Source organism: Acomys minous (assembly GCF_964271855.1).
Source record: "Acomys minous genome assembly, chromosome: 6".
Classification (NCBI taxonomy): Eukaryota; Metazoa; Chordata; class Mammalia; order Rodentia; family Muridae; genus Acomys; species Acomys minous.
In genome coordinates, this window is record NC_140487.1 from 72,992,456 (window position 1) to 73,009,525 (window position 17,070).

Genomic DNA, 17,070 nt, shown 5'->3' on the forward strand with positions numbered 1-17,070 from the left:
CTGTGAGCAGGCTGAGGGTCTCCGGGAAGAAAGTTTGTGGAGACAATTGCAAGGAAGGACTTGAGCATCCAGGCTTTCAGGCCCCCCACCCCCTGCCATCTCACGTATGCTACGGGGCACATATGAAGATCAAAGACTAGCTTGCTGGAGTTGGCTCCCACCTTCCACATGTGGGTCCCACCTTGCCAGCCCCCAAAACTGTCATTTTTCTTTGGAAATGAAATAGGTAAGTGCCCACAGCCAACGCAGATGTGAGAGTTACTTACCCTAGGGGAAACTTGCCTGGAGACTTTAAGAAATAGTTGGAATGGCTTCACTAAACATTCTACCATCCTCTTTCATGAGCCCAGAGGACCCTTGCTGAGTAGGAAATGTAGCGGGGTCACAGAGAGCAGAGGAAGCTTCTAAAGGCCACTGTCGCCCACTCACAGTAGTGTCTGAGCAATTCTAGTCTTCTCCGGCTGGCCACACATCTGTCTAAGCCTCTTCTGGGATCCACACAGAACTGAAGACCGGGTGCCCCCTCCAGGCTGATTCACAAACCCCTGATCCCTCTGTTCTGATGTTAAAAGGGGTCTATATTTCCTTTTGGTTTTTGGTTTTGGTTTGTTGGTTGGTTTTGTTTTTGTTGTTGTTTTTTTTTTCAAGACAGGGTTTCTCTGTGTAGCCTTGCCTGTCCTTAACTCGATTTGTAGACCAGGCTGACCTAGAACCCACAGCGATCTTCCTACCTCTGCCTCCCATAGTGCTGGGATTACAAGCATGCACTACTGCACCCACTCTATATTTCATTTTGTGTCTTCAGCACCCATTTTTCCCATAGTCACCTTAAGCACAAAGTCAGCCCCCATCACTGGTTCCTATGAGAAAGTCAGTTAAACTGGGCGTGCTGTTGCAGCCTTGTAATTACAGCACTCAGGAGGCTGAAGCTGCAGGGTCTCGAGTTTAAGGCCAGCCTGGACCGATAACAAGATTCTGTCTTAAAAATATATCCAAACAAATGAAGCATTAAATGGTACCCGTGGAGATGAAAAATATTACATGTGACCACCCCCTAGCTTCCTTCTTCGTCTATACTATCAGGGAGAAACAAAGGCACAACTTAATAAAGTTTATTCTCCTCTTAGACTGAATAACCTTGGTTCTTTCTCAGAAGTGTTGGCAACACAAAATTGCCATCCTTCAAAGGAACTGATATGTATGAGCATATCAAGATCTTATTCTTTAAAAAAAAAAAAGGGTGAGGGGACACATTTCTTAAGATAAATGTCTGTACCAGCTCCCAAGGGGATGGGTTCTTCCTTTATATCTCACTGTGCCTGGGAACTATAGCTGAGGAGAGTAAGGTGTCTGTCACAGAGACATTTCCCAGCCCACACCTCATGGCTGAATTGTGCAGTAAAAGAGCCCGACAAACTCCAGAGAGTTTGTCATCACTGTCCCTGCAGGGCTCTGAGAACACAAGCACCCACCACGTCATCCCAGCTGCTGTTCTGTGGTGGTGGAGACCACCAGAGGCTTCGGTGCCATGTGTGAGCTCCCTTGCTCGGGTCCCTTCATCTTCCAGTCATGCATCAGTTGGTGACAGCCACAGTGGTGACCTAAGTAAAGAGTTCAAGCTTGCATAATGCCTTTGGAGTTGGCCCGATCTGCCACTATCCAATAAACTAGCCAAGAGAACTGCTACGTAAGTTCCCATAAGCCTCCCTCACCTCCTGGGTACTTTAATGCATTAGGGGACATTTAGCATTCCAAGAGATGAACAGCCCTACTTTCTCAGCAAGGGCTGTAGCAGGTGACCTACTGGGCATCTGTGTCAGTTCTCTGTAACTAATGAGAAGCCATCCACGCATGGGCTTTGCCAATTTGTCTCCCACAGCACACAGATGGTGGCTGGTCCTGCTCGAGGTTATTTAAGGCTAAGCTTCAAGGTATGAAGGAAAGAGAACTTAGCTAACTGGCCTTCTCTTTCCTTCTGGATTGTTCCTCCACTTCCCTTCTCTTTCCATCTAGAAGATATAGCTAGAGAGACAGTGTTACAAAGGGTTACGTTGCAAATCCAGAAAGGGCAGAAACTCCCATACTCCCACAGTAGCTTTATCCCTCCATTGTTCCCAGACCATGGCTACGTAGCCGGCACATCCACGGATGCACTTAAAGTAAGCTCTCAGTGCCATGAGAGGCTCCTTCTGGAAAGTTAAAAGTCCAGTTCCTATAAATACCAGAGCAAGCTAGCTAGCACTTCCTACGGAATCATTTAATCATTTTTACAGTGTGGGAGCTACTGACACTCATTGTGTTGCTATCAATATCCTTCTAATCTCTTTAAGTTGTAAATAGATGAGCCACAAATTGAGAAAGATAAGAAGTCTACCGAAATAAGAGCAGAGCTCTGTGCTGTCGTAAGCGTTACCGGATATCAATACTAATTTGTTCCCTGCAATGATCTGCGTGGAAATAAACAGAAAGGGGGAGAGGAAAGTTTGTGCGAAAGGTGATAATTCTTGCACTTGAGTTCTTGGGTTCCAGCCGCGTACATGGAAACTCCTGTGACATCCTTGCTTAAGGATCCAGGGTTGCCTAAGGATCCCTCATCTTGCCTTAACTTCCAACGAGGCGAAGATGTCCTAACCTCATGCGTTCTCCCCCATGCCATATCTACTGCTGTTTCCTTAGCATGTGGGACCGGGGAGCTGATCAGCTTCTCAAAGGCCAGGCGTTTGGACTCCAACTTCTTTTATTTCTCCCAAATCTAAAATAAAAGCATTTTTCTACATCACCCACTCTACTTACTTTTTCTTGATATAAGGCTTCTGTGGATTTTCCTCCTCTGTGCGTTCCTCATTATGTTTTCTCCCTTAAATATCTGCAGCTTCCCTTCATGCCATATTCAATGAAAACTTTAGTTGTTAAAAAATTTCATTACTTACTTTTATTTTATGTTTTGTTGCATTCATGTATGTGCACCATATGTGTAAAGTGCCCTTGGAAGCCAGAAAAGGGGTCAGGTCCCCTGGAACTGGAGTTCCAGATGGTTGTGAGCTACCATGTAGATGCTGGAAAATGAACCTGGATCCTAAGCAAGAACAGATCCTATGCACTGAGCCATCTCTCTAGCCCCGGAAAATTTAAATCTTTTCATTCTTACACTGTCTCTCTCTCATAAGCACACAGAGTACAGGTGTCTCTACCACCTGCTAGGGTTTCTTTACCTATGCAAATCCCCCAATGTCTCTCATGAGAACAGTAGAATTAAAGTGATTACTCTTTCTTATTCTAAGTAATATTGTCTACTAACAAGATCTGCATAGTCCCTAATATTGAGATGAAAACAGTGGGAACCACAGTATTCTAGGAACTTGCCTAGCGTTGGTCGGCTGTTAAGGGGCGTAGGTGGGACCTGGTACCTACTCCTTTTGACTTCAAAGCATGTTTTCTTAATCCAAAGCCTGGTAACAGTATGAGTTCCTATAGTCAGTCCTGACACCTCCCCCATTTTCCCCCTCCTCCTCTTCCTCTTCCTCCTTCTCTTTCTTAGTCAATGTTCTAATGCTGTGAAGAGACACCATGGCCACTCATCAAGGAAAGAAAGCATTTAATTGGGGCTGGCTTACAGTGCCAATGGTTGAGTCCGTTGTCTTCATGGTGGGAAACGTGGCCCACAGGCAGACGTGTGCTGGGGAGGTAGATGAGACCTCAGCACCCAGATCAGCAGCCAGCAGGAAGACAAAAACACTGGGTCTGGCAAAGCCCACCAACAGTGACGCACTTCTTCCTGCAAGGCCACGCCCACTCCAACAAGGCCACACCTCCTAATCCCTGTCAGGTACCTCCACTGTCTAATAATAACCAAGCATCCAAGCCTACGGGGCCAGTCCTACTAAAACCACCAAATCCTTTGTCTTCTTCTTCTCTTCATGGTCTGCGGGAGCTTTTTATACTCTCTTCCTCCCTGCAGCATGTTGGTCACAACCATCCCCAACCCCAATCCCCTTGAGCTCCACTTCCCACCATCCAAACTTCAGACATCACGAGGAGGCAAGCCACTCTATTTTTAGATCCCACTTACACAATGAGCTTGCATCTGTAAGTTCTAGCAGCTACTTCAGACGTTGTTTATAAACCATAATGAATGTTGTTCTTGACCAGCAAAGTCAAAATTCAAACATGACCTTTTCTATGTCCAATCCTGAAAATAACAAAAACCTAAGGACTGAACATTTCTAGAAATGATGTGTAGTGAGCCAAATGCATGCCAAATCCCTTTGATTGTTAAAGCAGATATTTTTGAAATAAGTAACAAAGCTCAACAAACTCGCGTGGTCTTACTTGGGTAAGATTCAAGCTTATTTTTGGTTTAGAGTTTCACTGTTCTCCTGAGCACATACGGAGGGCCACAGGAGTCATTTATTCTCAACATGTATTTCTGTTATTTGATTTACAGGACTGTGCATTAAAGAGGTAAAAATATCTCAAGCTGAGAGTGGGTAGGTGTGACTCCCAGGCTGCTGGCAATTAGTGTTTTCATAAAGTATCAGGGTGCATAAGGTTCTTTTTATATTGATGTCAGTTTGCTCTCAAAATAACTTTTCTTCTGTATCTAGACTGCTCAGACACATTTAATATTCTTAGAATATTTTCAGAGTGTTCCTAGCTAGTCTCACCTGCTCTCCAGCTGAACCTTTCTGAGTCTTGCCTCCCACCACCCCCCCCCCCCAAAAAAACACTCTGTCCCATCAGAATGCTGATTGGGTTTTGAAAACTGAACAAACTACTTTGGGTAGAACAAATATTTCTACGGTATTCAGTCTTATATTCTAGAACTGGGACAGTGGTCTGTATCTTTTAAAAAACATTACTTTAAAGGCAGTGAAAGTATTTCAATGTGCCATTTTTCTGGGTCCTTTAAAACATGTATTTCTGCTGCTGCCTCTATCATTTCATCGCCTCTGTTTTCCTAAGACTTGTTCTATCCCGTGCCCTCAGCAGGAAGAATGCTTACCTCCAGGAGCTTACCTATTAGCACAGCTTTGGCTGCTTTTATAATACACTGGCTATGGTTGCTTGCTTAACTGTTCCTCACTTATTGTTGTTGTTGTTTTTGTTTTTGTTTTTGTTGTTGTTCCTTTTCTATACATTGGTATTTTCCCCCTGGATTTCCGAGAGATCGCATCCACCAAAACTGGGGTTACAGATCCTTGTGAGGAGTCATGCGGACACTGAGAATCAAACTTGGGTTCTCTGGTTCTCTGCTAGAACAAACCACGTTCATAACCACTGAGCCATCTCCCCAGCTCTGTTCCTCACTTAAAATTTTGTGTGTGTGTGTGTGTGTTCATTTGGTGTTTTGCCTGCATTCGTGTCTGTCTGAGAGCATTAAATTTGCTACAACTGGAGTTACAGACGGTTGTGAGCTGCCATGTGAGCTGCCGGGAATTGAACTCGAGTCCTCTGGAAGAACAGCCAGTGTTCATAACCACTGAGCCATCTCTCCAGTCCCCCATCTCCTCCTTTCTGTTCATTGTGTAAGATGTTTTGTTCTTGTTTACATGTTGAGCGTTGACATGCATTTCTTTTAACTTTTGTTATCCGGGTTGGGAAGGCTACAGAAAATATGACCGGAACAGGAACTAGTGCACTAACACTAGCAGCTAGCCTCGCGGAGTGCCTGTGTGCCGATCACTGGGATAAGGTACACAAATACTCACTGGCAGTACCCATAGACGGTAGCTGTGTAAATCCTCACATCTTACTGATTGAAAAACCCAGATTCTGTTTGTAAGCCAGGATCGGACCCAAATGCTCTTCATCCTTTTGTTGTTGTTGTTGTTGCTGTTTGGTTTGATTTGGTCCTTATCACACTTTCCATCAACGGACTTGATGGGGCTCTCTCCGGGCCTCTCCTCTGTAATGCTCCGCGGAGGCCCAATGAGCGCTGTTTCCAGTGACTGGCTCTGAAGCGGTCTGTTCATTAACACTCTCCCCGCTCTCATTTGTGTTGTCGACTTCATCAAAGCCCGAGAGGGTTGCCTGCGTCTCCGCGACTGGGCTACTATCAATTTCTATTGATTGTGTCTGCGCGAAGAAGCCCGTTCCGTTTGGCAAGAATCTGCCTCCGCAGCCCCACTTCTGCTATTACCGCCTGCAAAGTGAATCTCTAAAAACCTCTCTTGCCTTTTGATTCTGTGCAGCGCCTTCTGCCCTCACCGTCGTCTCCACGGCTTTTGCATCCCAGCTGCTTTCCTCCTCACTTTACGCTGAGTTCCTTGTTGGAGGCCTTGACTCCCTGCAAACTACTAACAATATCAAATTTACCCTACAAACATGTCCCCTTTCTTCTGAGGTCTGCACCTCGCGGAGCCATTGAAATAGTGTCCTTCCTCTGACAGTTCTCTCTTACTTCCTGTTCGTTTGGACCATGGTACCTGCTGAGTACAGGGCATCATTAGAGGAAGCTGGCCTTACTCTCTGACCACTCAGGTGCTGGGCAGATTTCCTTATGAGCTCTGAATCTGGATTGCAAGTCAGTGTGTGCTGGCTCCTTTCTTTCCTGTCTCTTTCTCTCAAGCCTTTTACACGTGACTCTTCTAGGCAGAGGGGACCCTCTCTCCACCACTGCCTGGCTTCTGGGGACTCCACTTAGCCTGGCCAGTGAAAGGGAATCTACTTCCTAACACTGACAAAGCTCCTCCCGTCTCCGTGTGATTTCAACAACTTTGCTCAAATGTACATCAAGTAATGAGTGAACTTTCAGAACTTTAAAATTTCTGTACTTTCATTTTTTGGTAGAAAAAAAAAAGATGATTGCTAGCCAGGCACAGGGGCACACACCTTTACTCCTGGCATTCAGGGAGGCAGAGGCAGGCAGATTGCTATGAGTTCGAGGCCAGCCTGGTCTACAAAGCAAGTCCAGGATAGCCAAGCCTATACAGAAAAAAAAAAAGATTGCTACGAAAGTTAATCTTGGACAAAGTGATAATTTTTCTGCTGAAAGATATTTTCAGAGAATCTGATTTAGTTTTTTTTTTTAAGTCAAGGTTCTTATAAGTATCCTGATTAAGGATTAGCCCAATTAGCAGAACTGTATCAGATAACAGCATTGTGTCCATGTTTACTGTTATGTAAGAGAAAGTCCTTGTTCTTAGGGAATAGGCTTTGGAATATTTATGCATATAAATAAAACAGTTCAATAAACATGTGTGTGTGTGTGTGTGTGTGTGTGTGTGTGTGTGTGTGTAGATAAATACATAAAGCTGAGAAAATGGGATAAAATGTCAGTAACTTAAAAATTGGTAAATCTAGGTGATTGTTATATGGCAGTCCTTTGTACTTCCTGCCTCTTTTTTGAAAGCATGAAATCCTATAAAATAAGAAATGTTTATAAATGTCACGATTTTCTTGGCCTCCAAAGTATTCTCTGAGTGTGGAAAAAAAGAAAATTTTCACCATTTAAAATTTATTCCAGTTTAGCAACACATCAACTAATCTTCTACAGCATGCACCATTCGATTGACTTATTACAGAAAACACAGCTGTTTTACTTTTCTGTTTGGAATTTCTTTACTATATTTTATTTATGTATTGTGTGTTTGTGCCCATGTACATACATGGACCAGTGGGCCATGGTGTGTGTGTGTGTGTGTGTGTGTGTGTGTGTGTGTGTGTGTGTGTGTCAGAGGACATGTGGTAGTTGGTTCTCTCCTTTTATCAAGTGGGTCCTGGGTATTGAACTCAGGTCAACAGGTTGGGTAGCAAAACATCTTTACTTGCTGGGCTATCTCATTAGTCTGAAAATGCCTACTGGTTCCTAAATACCATTCAAAGCACCCAGTCTTACCTGTGAGGCCTTCATCGGCATAACGCTTAACCAATTCGGTCAGTTACTCCTTGACTTTCATTTAACACCATAGACAACTGCTATGGCTTCCTGTGATTCTTCTGTGGCCATGGTCACACTATCATTTTGTGTTGGGGGTTGGTCTGCCGCTGTGTATTTCAATGCTAATTACTGGCCCCCAAGATCTGAGCCCTGCCCAGAGGAGCACATCCTCACGCACACCTGTCCTTGTATAAACCTTGCTCCACCTAATTTAAAGTTGATTGCTTAATAAAAAAAATGTTAAGCTTGTGATTTGTCAGAAGAAAAGGGGGTATAGTTTGGGGTTCGGAGGCCTGAAGTGTGGGGGCCACAGGAGGAGGATGTGCAGGAAAGGGAGAGGATGTACAGATTCCAGAGAAGATAATAAGGCAAGTACCTGGGCACTTGGATGGGAGGAAGATAAATTGATAGTGGAGCAATAGATTAGTTATTATGTTCACCTCTATGCTTAATTTTGAATGAATCATAGTCTCAGTGTGTGGTTATTTGGAGGAAATTATTGACTAATGAATAAATAATGATTTACTAAATATATGACTGAATATTAAGTATTAATATTTATCAATAATTTTGTCTGAAATACTACTGAGTAACTTAATCATTTGTGAAAACCTAAATTATATGTTTCCTTCCTTCTTGAGTCTTAATAGACAATTATGTCCACTCTAGGTTACTGTATCCCTCTGCGGGACCTTCTATGTTGACTATTTTTTATTTTATTTTATATTTTATTTTATTTTGTTATTTTTGTTTTTTCAAGACAGGGTTTCCCTTTGTAGCTCCAGATGTCTTGGAACTCGCTCCATAGACTGGGTTGGCCTCGAACTTAGAGATCCTCCTGTCTCTGCTTCCCAAGGGCTGGGGTTAAAGGCGGGTACCGCCATCACCCAGGACCTTCTGGGTTTGATATCCACTGCACAGTGATCTCAAGGGGGGCAAACAAGTTGTTCCTGTCTCTATGTGTCCAACACCGAGCAGAGCGACCAGGAGCAGAAAGGAACGCTGTTGACCCAGGGTGCTGAGAAGCTTGGAAGATGGCTTTGTACACGGACGGAAAACATGTCTCTGCTTTTTGAGGGGTGAGATGAAGATCTTCAGAGTTTGATTCACTCACATGTCTCCTATACCCTTTCCTGTGGTGTTTGGAATATCTATGTTGATGTCTTCTGCTTAAAGCACTGGTTCTAGGGCAAGAAAGTTTAAATGCCTAATATTTTCTGCATGCTTATGTCAGACAGTCATTAATAAGCACCCTATATATCTGTGAAAACCTTCATGGTTATAACTGATATAAGATTCTTTTTTTAATTTTTATTTTATTAATTTATTCTTATTACATTTCAATGGTTATCCCATCCCTTGGATCCTCACATTCCTCCCTCCCTCCCATTTTCCCCTTACTCCCTTCCCCTATGACTGTGACTGAGGGGGACTTCCTCCCCCTTTATATGCTCACAGGGTATCTGATGTAATGTTCTTAAAAGTCTCAACATTTTTTTTGTAGTCCAAAAAAGTTTCTGTATATAAAATTTAAAAGTGAGCTAATTCAATCAAAAGCTCTTAAATGTGACAGTTCAGAAAATAATGACATCTAAACCCTAAACAGAGAGCACTTCTAACCAAAGCTCCTGAGACCATTGACTAAGAGGTGAGGTGGGCGGAGTCAAACAGGAGACCACTTCAGATGATGGGCGTGTCCCATGGGTACTCATGCTCACTCATGGTATGGGATCAGCAAAAACACACTTCCTAAAGAAGGATGGATTCACCTGGACCCCAAATAGGCCCTGAGATCCTACCAATTCAGCAAGGGGTTAATAGAAACTTTCAAGCAGGCTAGATAATTAACAGGATTAAATCTCTACCTGTCAATTAAGCCAATATATTTGAGTATAATGCTATTTAATTCTGCACCAGGAACAGTGCAATAAATCAAAGTTTACAGATGTCTTCAGCAAGCCCTTGATGGATGAAACACTGTAACTCAGAGGTGCATAGAAAAATCTCAAATAAGATAACCTCCCATGTGATTAATATAGCTGTCTGCATTGGCATTGGCTCCAGAAGGTTCTAATCCAAACATGTTTAACATCACATACTTTATTGTGACAGATTTAGACACCTGAACTAACTAACCAGGCAAATGGTGCTTAATTATACTGACTCATTATGGACCTCAGCAATAAAGCAGGGACACAAAATTATGTGTTAATTCCCATCACACGCTTACACACAGCAGAAGTAGCCGGCGTCCAGAGGGTTGTCTAGGCCTAGTGCATGAAGTGAAGGGACACCCTCTGATTCCCCTAGACACCACCTACCTTCCTTCTCTCTGCTCAGTGGTGCTTGTCTCCAAGCATCATTGAGGCTGACTGGTCAGCAAATGCATTTTCCTGACCATGAAAAGGAAGAGGCATATGACCACGAATGTCTCTTCCTTTTCATATTAAAAAATTTTTGAAGGTCCAGTGCACATGTGCATGTATGTGCACACAGGCAGACAGTCTCTCTGTCTCTCTGTCTCCCCCCCCCTCTCCATCCCTGCCCCCACCATGAGCTCATGTATTTGAACATTTGGTTCCCAGTTAGTAACACACTTGGGAAAGTTATGGAACCTACTATGTGGAGCCTTGATGGAGGAAGTCTATCACTGGGCTGGGCTTTGAGAGTTTATGGCACCTACTCTTTCCTGCCCTTTTTCTTTGCTTTCTGTGTGGATGAAGATGTGATCAGTCAGATTCCTACTCAGGCCCGCTGAAGCCATGGCTCCCCTATGTTATAGACTCTATTCCTCTGGAACCATAAGTCAAAAAAAAAAATCAACCTTTTCTTCCTCAAGTTCCCTCTGGTCATGGTGTTTTGTCAGAGCAACAGAAAAGCGACCAACACAGCGGTCTGAACAGACTTGACTTATGCGAAGTGAGCTAACATGGGGGTACACAATTCAACTCCGAGTCTTGTTTATTTCTGGAACTTACTCCTGGGTGACTTTTCTCACTTCCCGTGAGTGTGAAAATGAACACACCACAGGCAAAGGTTTCAGAAGAGTCAAGCAAGATGTTAGGCTCTGTCTGTGCTGAGGTCACAGCACAACCACAAAGTACGGCACCTAGTCATGGCTTGCTGTCTGCACACTGGAGAGGCCAGAAGCCCAGGAGCTGCTCAGTACACACGGCTGGATGCCTCAGTAGTTCCAGTCTGTCTCTGAAGGCATGGAGGGTTCCTGGAGAGCTGTTGCTCTTCAGTCCACATTGGAAGACTGAAGAGGATGCGTTCTGATGGCGGCCAACAACAGAGGAGACAGCTCTCCAGCCAGGAGTAAAGGCAGCAAGCGAGCTACACACGCACAGCGGACCAGCTGGGACAGACTAGTGCAGTGTTATGTACATGCCACTGTAGTAACAGCATGGGCATCGCAGGGGCTCACACTGAGCAGTTTCCTTTTACTTGTCCAAGTCCATTTTGAGCGCCAAAAAGCGATCTGTCCTACATGTGAGGGGCAGAGGTCCCAGAGGGCTACTGTTCCATGTCACTGGTAATATGGGCTTCCATAGTTACCTATATAAAAGAAGACCAGTGGGTGTTTCTCAGTCCATAAGACAGTGGTTCTCAACCTTCCTAAGGAAGTTCCTCCTGTTGGAGTGATACCCAACCATAAAATTATTTTTGTTACTACTTTTAATTGTAATTTCACTACCTTTATGAATCATAATATAAATATTTCTTTTTTTCCCAACAGACTTAGGTGACCCATTGAAAGGGTCAGTCCACCCTCACAATAGGCCCATGACCACTGCAAATAACAGGCATTCTCAATATGACCCATTGACATACTCTTAGCCCACTGGCCAGTACTGATGACATGGTCTGACTTACCACAAGAAGAGTAAACTATATAAGCCTCCTAGAGCAAAGACAGATTGAGCTCTCTGCCCCACTTCCTGACATGTGAGTCCCCAAATGCTCAGAAGGACACTGGCCAGTCATGCTGGTTAGAATATGAAGGGAAGTGTACAATAAAGTTAATATAAACCAAATCTTCAAATGGCTCTTGTTTTGGTGAACTTTTGTTTTTAGAAGTCTTAAAAAGAAAAAAGCCACATGTGTGCATTTTGCTTGTGTCTGGCCACCACTGGTATGCTGTCCCAGTGGAGGTCATAGGGGGCCGAAAGAGAATATCGCGTTACCTGGAACAGGAGTTACAGAAGGCTCTTTTGGAGCAGAGTGGATCTCAGGAAAAGCCACTCTATTTCTGTGGCTTCACACAAGCAGGAGCATTTCAGTATCAAGTTGTCCAAACCCAGGTCCTCTGGGAGAGCAGCCAGTGCTCTTATCACTGAGCCATCTCTCCAGCTCCTGGGACCGTCCACGGAGCTACTTTTGACCAACCGCCGAGTATCCTACTTCTGGCAATTGTCTGCCTTGACCACAGTCTTCCTTGCGATTCTCAGCTCCCAGAGCTCAGCGTCTTGCCAGGAGACTGAAGGGAGGAAAATGTTTACGATAAGATGGAGCTGGAGCTGGCTTGAGTGGATGGGAACTGGGACTAAAACGGCAAGGACATCAGATGGAGCGGAACTGAAAAGGCCGGATATAGGCGTTTGGGGCGCGGGGGTGCATCCTAGATAGACAGGTGTTGCTCAGACCCCACCCCTGACAAACTGAAGTGAACATGATGTATTTCTCCATTTTTATTATTTCTTTCCCTTTTTCTGGGAGCAGAGCACATGTCAGGAAAAGCCACCATCTAATACTGTGGACTTCACACAGGTGGGAGCGGTTCCATACTAAGCTGACCAAAGCTAAGCCTGAGACTTTTCTTCAAACATAGATGCAGGGTGGAGATGCAGCTCTGCAGTGGAGGGCTCACCTGGCCTGCACAGGGTCCTAGGTTCAATCCCTGGCATAGACGCACAAGGAAGCTAATTAGATTCAGTGACTCTCACATTTCACCAAAATGCTTTTCATCCTCCTGATATTATTTCTTCTAGGTTGTTAATAAAAACGTAAAATGGGCCAGTTGTTTTCTGGGAGATTTGAGTCATTCCATCTTCTGTATCTCTCCTCCAAGAATCCTTCCACTTTTCCAAAAGAAAATCGTTTGGATGTCCATGTCTGCGGGCGGTGTGGGGAAGAGGCGGGGTGCTCCCCTGCCTGCTCCACAGTTTCATCCCTGAGCTGCCTTTGCTCCCGTGTCTGATTGACTGATCAGCACACAGGCTGCGGTGTTCACTGGGGTTTCTGTGCTTCTGGTCCATAACCCAGACTCCACTTTCCTTATTCCTTAGTGCTGAGAAGCTCAGCACTACTGATGACTAAGAGGAGTCAGGAAGAAAGGGACCCACCTCAATCTCCCTCACGCCGCGAGCTTCTAGATGCACCACAGGAATAGATGCAAAAAGACATCTAGTCTATGTTCAGGAAAAGTCAATTTGCTGGGCATTGTAAGTGTCTAATACACAGCCTGCTGCTTGGGAGGTGTTTGCTAAACATTTTTGAACATACAGATTGATGGAAAAATAGAATTTACATATTTTTTTTCTTAATCTAAACAGACCTGACTTTAAATCTCAGAAGCACTGCCAACTTGCTTAGTGGCCGTGGGCAAGTCGTTTTGTCTCCTGAAGATTAGAGATGGTGGTGTTAGTATATAACAGTTTTTTTAAAGGATGATTTAATTAGATAAGTCACAGGAATCACTCATTAAATTTTTAAAGAAAATTTATGTGTGTGTTTGTGTGTTGTGTGTGTGTACAGGGTCCTTTAAGGCCAAAAGAAGGCACTAGCTCCCCTGGAGTTGAGATTGCAGGTAGCTAGGAGCTGCTGGACAGGGGTGCTGGGAATCAAACTCAGGTCCTTTGTAAAATCAATACACACTCTTATCCTCTGAGCCATCTGCCTGGTCCAGGAAGCCCTCTTTTTTTTTTTTTTTGGAAGATTCAGCTTTCTGTAGTTTTAAGTACCTACACTCCGTCATGGCCCCAAACTGTTAAACAAGGAATTATTAAAATCAGTAATTCTTGTCTTAAATTATATTCTCTGGAATTTTGTTCCATCTTTGTTCCATCTTTGTCCGACCAGGGACATGGATCATTCCACTGTCAATAGACCCGTGCTTTACCAACTACTCTCCCACGAGACCCTTAGTAGTGTCCTCTTGACAGATTATTCCGTTACTGTGTGCTCATGGTCAAGTAACCCACATGCGGGAGCACTAGGCTCTGTCACAGTGTCTACGCTGCTTGCATTTTGTTACATTGCATAGGTACTGTGTCATCTCACATGACCTCAAGAAGGGTGTGTGTGGGGAGAGAGAGAGAGAGAGGGGGGGGGAGAAAACATTCCTGTAACTTCTATTATGGATTATTATTATTATTATTATTATTATTATTATTATTATTATTATTATAACAACTTGTTACTAGGCATTTGTTAATTTCTTGTTGTGCCTAATTCATAAAACCTGACTATATACAGTGAAGGTGTTGGAGATCCTTTCAGAGACTTGAATAAGGAAGATCTGCCAATGTATAAAATTTCCTGGTAAGCAATCCTTATAATATTGTGATGATAATAGCTCTCTCCTCAATCTCTGCATATGGGACCAGTCACTTTGGAGTTAATAGTTTCTAGGTTCCTGGTTACACCAAGACACTGGAGTCATATCGTTATGAGCTTCCCCAAGCCCCTTGTTGCTAGACTTTCACTTCTGCCTTCAGCCATATGGTAGACCAGGTCAGCTTCCAGGCAGTCTAGAGTTACCTAAGAAGAGGCACACGCAGCTGAGAAAACGCCTCCATAGATTGGCCTGCAGGCAAGACTGTGAGGCATTTTCTTAGTTAGTGACTGATGTGGGAGGGCCTGACCCACTGTGGATGGTGCTACCTCTGGCGGGTGGTCCTGGGCTGTACAAAAAGGCAGGTTGGGCAAGCCAGGAGGAGCAAGCCAGTAAACTGTGCCCCTCTGTGACCTCCGTTTCTGTCCCTGACTGCCCTCAGTAGTGGAAGTATGACCTGAGAGTCCCAGCTGAAATAAACCCTTTCCTCCCCAGGCTGCTTTTGCTCGTAGCATTTCATCACTGCAGCTTAGATAGCTAGCTTCCCTCTCCCAGCCCCGGTGTTCAGTTTTCATTTGACAGAAAGAATCGCAGGAACAAGATTATTCTGGGTTTTAATCCATTTTTATTAGTATTTTTGGGGTAGACAATACACTGGGGAAATAATAAAATGAACAAAAAGTCATACATGGAACAGGTTCATTCTTGCCTTGTCTTGGCTCATCCTATTTCTCAGCATCAGCTCTCACTGATAATTATCCTTATCATATACACACACACAGACACACACACACACACACACATATATACATACACACACATGCATATATATATACACACACACACGCATATATATATATACACACACACATATATATATTCTAAATACAAAAGATAACATATTCTATATAGATAACACATTCTATACTAGAACATGAATATTTTGGCTGGATTTTTGTTGTCATAACGACTGTGTGGGGTTGCACTGTGGGCATTATACTACGGTTTATTCAACCAATACCTTAGTGTAAACACTTATGCTCTTCTCACCCTTCCATCCCCGCAAACAAGGCTGCAGTACAGACTGTCATGTGTAAGTGTTCCCTGTGTGTTCAGACAGTCAGAAGAATAAATCCTTGGAAGTGCTTTTGCTGGTCCGAAGGGTAGATGTGCTTATGATCCTGATCATTATTACCAACTTGGTCTTCATATGAACTCTACCGCCCTCTGCTCCCGGCGGCAACATCTAAGAGGGTAAGACAAGCCTGTTTAAAGCAGTTTAACAAAGAATAAGTGAGGGTAAATAGTGGAACTAAGCTGAGCCACACATAAAGGGCAGTGTCAGGGTGTAGGTTAGAATTGGATTATTTATTAGAAATTGAAGTTCTGTGTTGGTTTTATGGAAGGGAGAGATATGAGATTTGTGGTCCAAGCAGGGCTTACATCACCGTTTCTAATAGCAACAGCAACTCACCTGTACTTAGCACACCACAACTTACAAAGCTCTCTGTGCACCTGAGCTCAGGTGAGCTTCACCACACCATGCGATGCACGAGAGGGAAATAGAATTACCTGTCCTGATGCTTGAAGGGCCAAGTAACTGTCCTAGATGGCACAGCTAGGTCCTTCAGAGTTGGGCCTAAACTCCATTGCCCTACTCCAGATCTGGGGCTCTTATTTGGATGATAATCCTAACTGAAAGCCAAATATTCCTGGCACCACTGACACGCCACCCTCCCCTAAAGCCTCGGTTAGGAGGGGCTGGCAACCTGACATGATTTAGAGAGACACCATCCTCAGAGACACACTGCGGAGCATGACTGAGATGATGTTCCTAGAGAGATTTCCTAAGCGAGGAAGGAAAGACCACCCTGAATGCGGGCACACCGTCCCACGGGCTGGGGTCCAGGGGCTGCATTAAAAAGGAGAAAATGAGTGCGGCTGCTGCACTCTTCTCTCTCTGCCTCCTGGCTGTGGCTACAGTGCCAGCCCCTGCCTAACCCGCCTGTTTCCCTGAATGACCTCGCTGCCTTCAGCAGAGTGCTGCTAGCTTGCCTCATCTGTGGGACTGAGGTGATAAACATCTCTGCTGCCCCCCAGAACTGCCATTCCCACCCAGACGTTATTTTACCTCTCTCAGGGGCTTAGCTTCTTCTCTTCCCAAATCCTGCCCCACCCGCACTTCAAGGGAATAACTGATTGGTTCAAAAGCCCCAGTTGGAGTAGACATGCGTAGGAAGGTATAAAAGGCTAAATTGCCCATTGTCCCAGCCAAGTGGCTTCTCTTCAACATTATCCTGCTGGCTTGGTCTCCCATATGGGTTTTGCCATTCTTTTTACAAGGTGGCTTCATTTTCTTCCTTTCCTGTGCGCTTAATTCAGTGACATTTTGGACTGCTGGTCTTTGGAAGGACCCTGTCTTTCGTGGTCAATGTCCCATGGAAGAGAGGCAACAAGCAAGCAGCTGGGGCCACAAACACTCCCATCCGGAGGGCTCTGGGTGCTACAAGATAAAATGGTCTAGCCTTGGCATGTGCCTTAGGAAGGGAAAACCCATCTCCCACCTCCACATTTAGACCTGAATCTGAAAGGACAAATGAGGTCATCTGCAGTCACTCACCAAGAAGGAAGACTC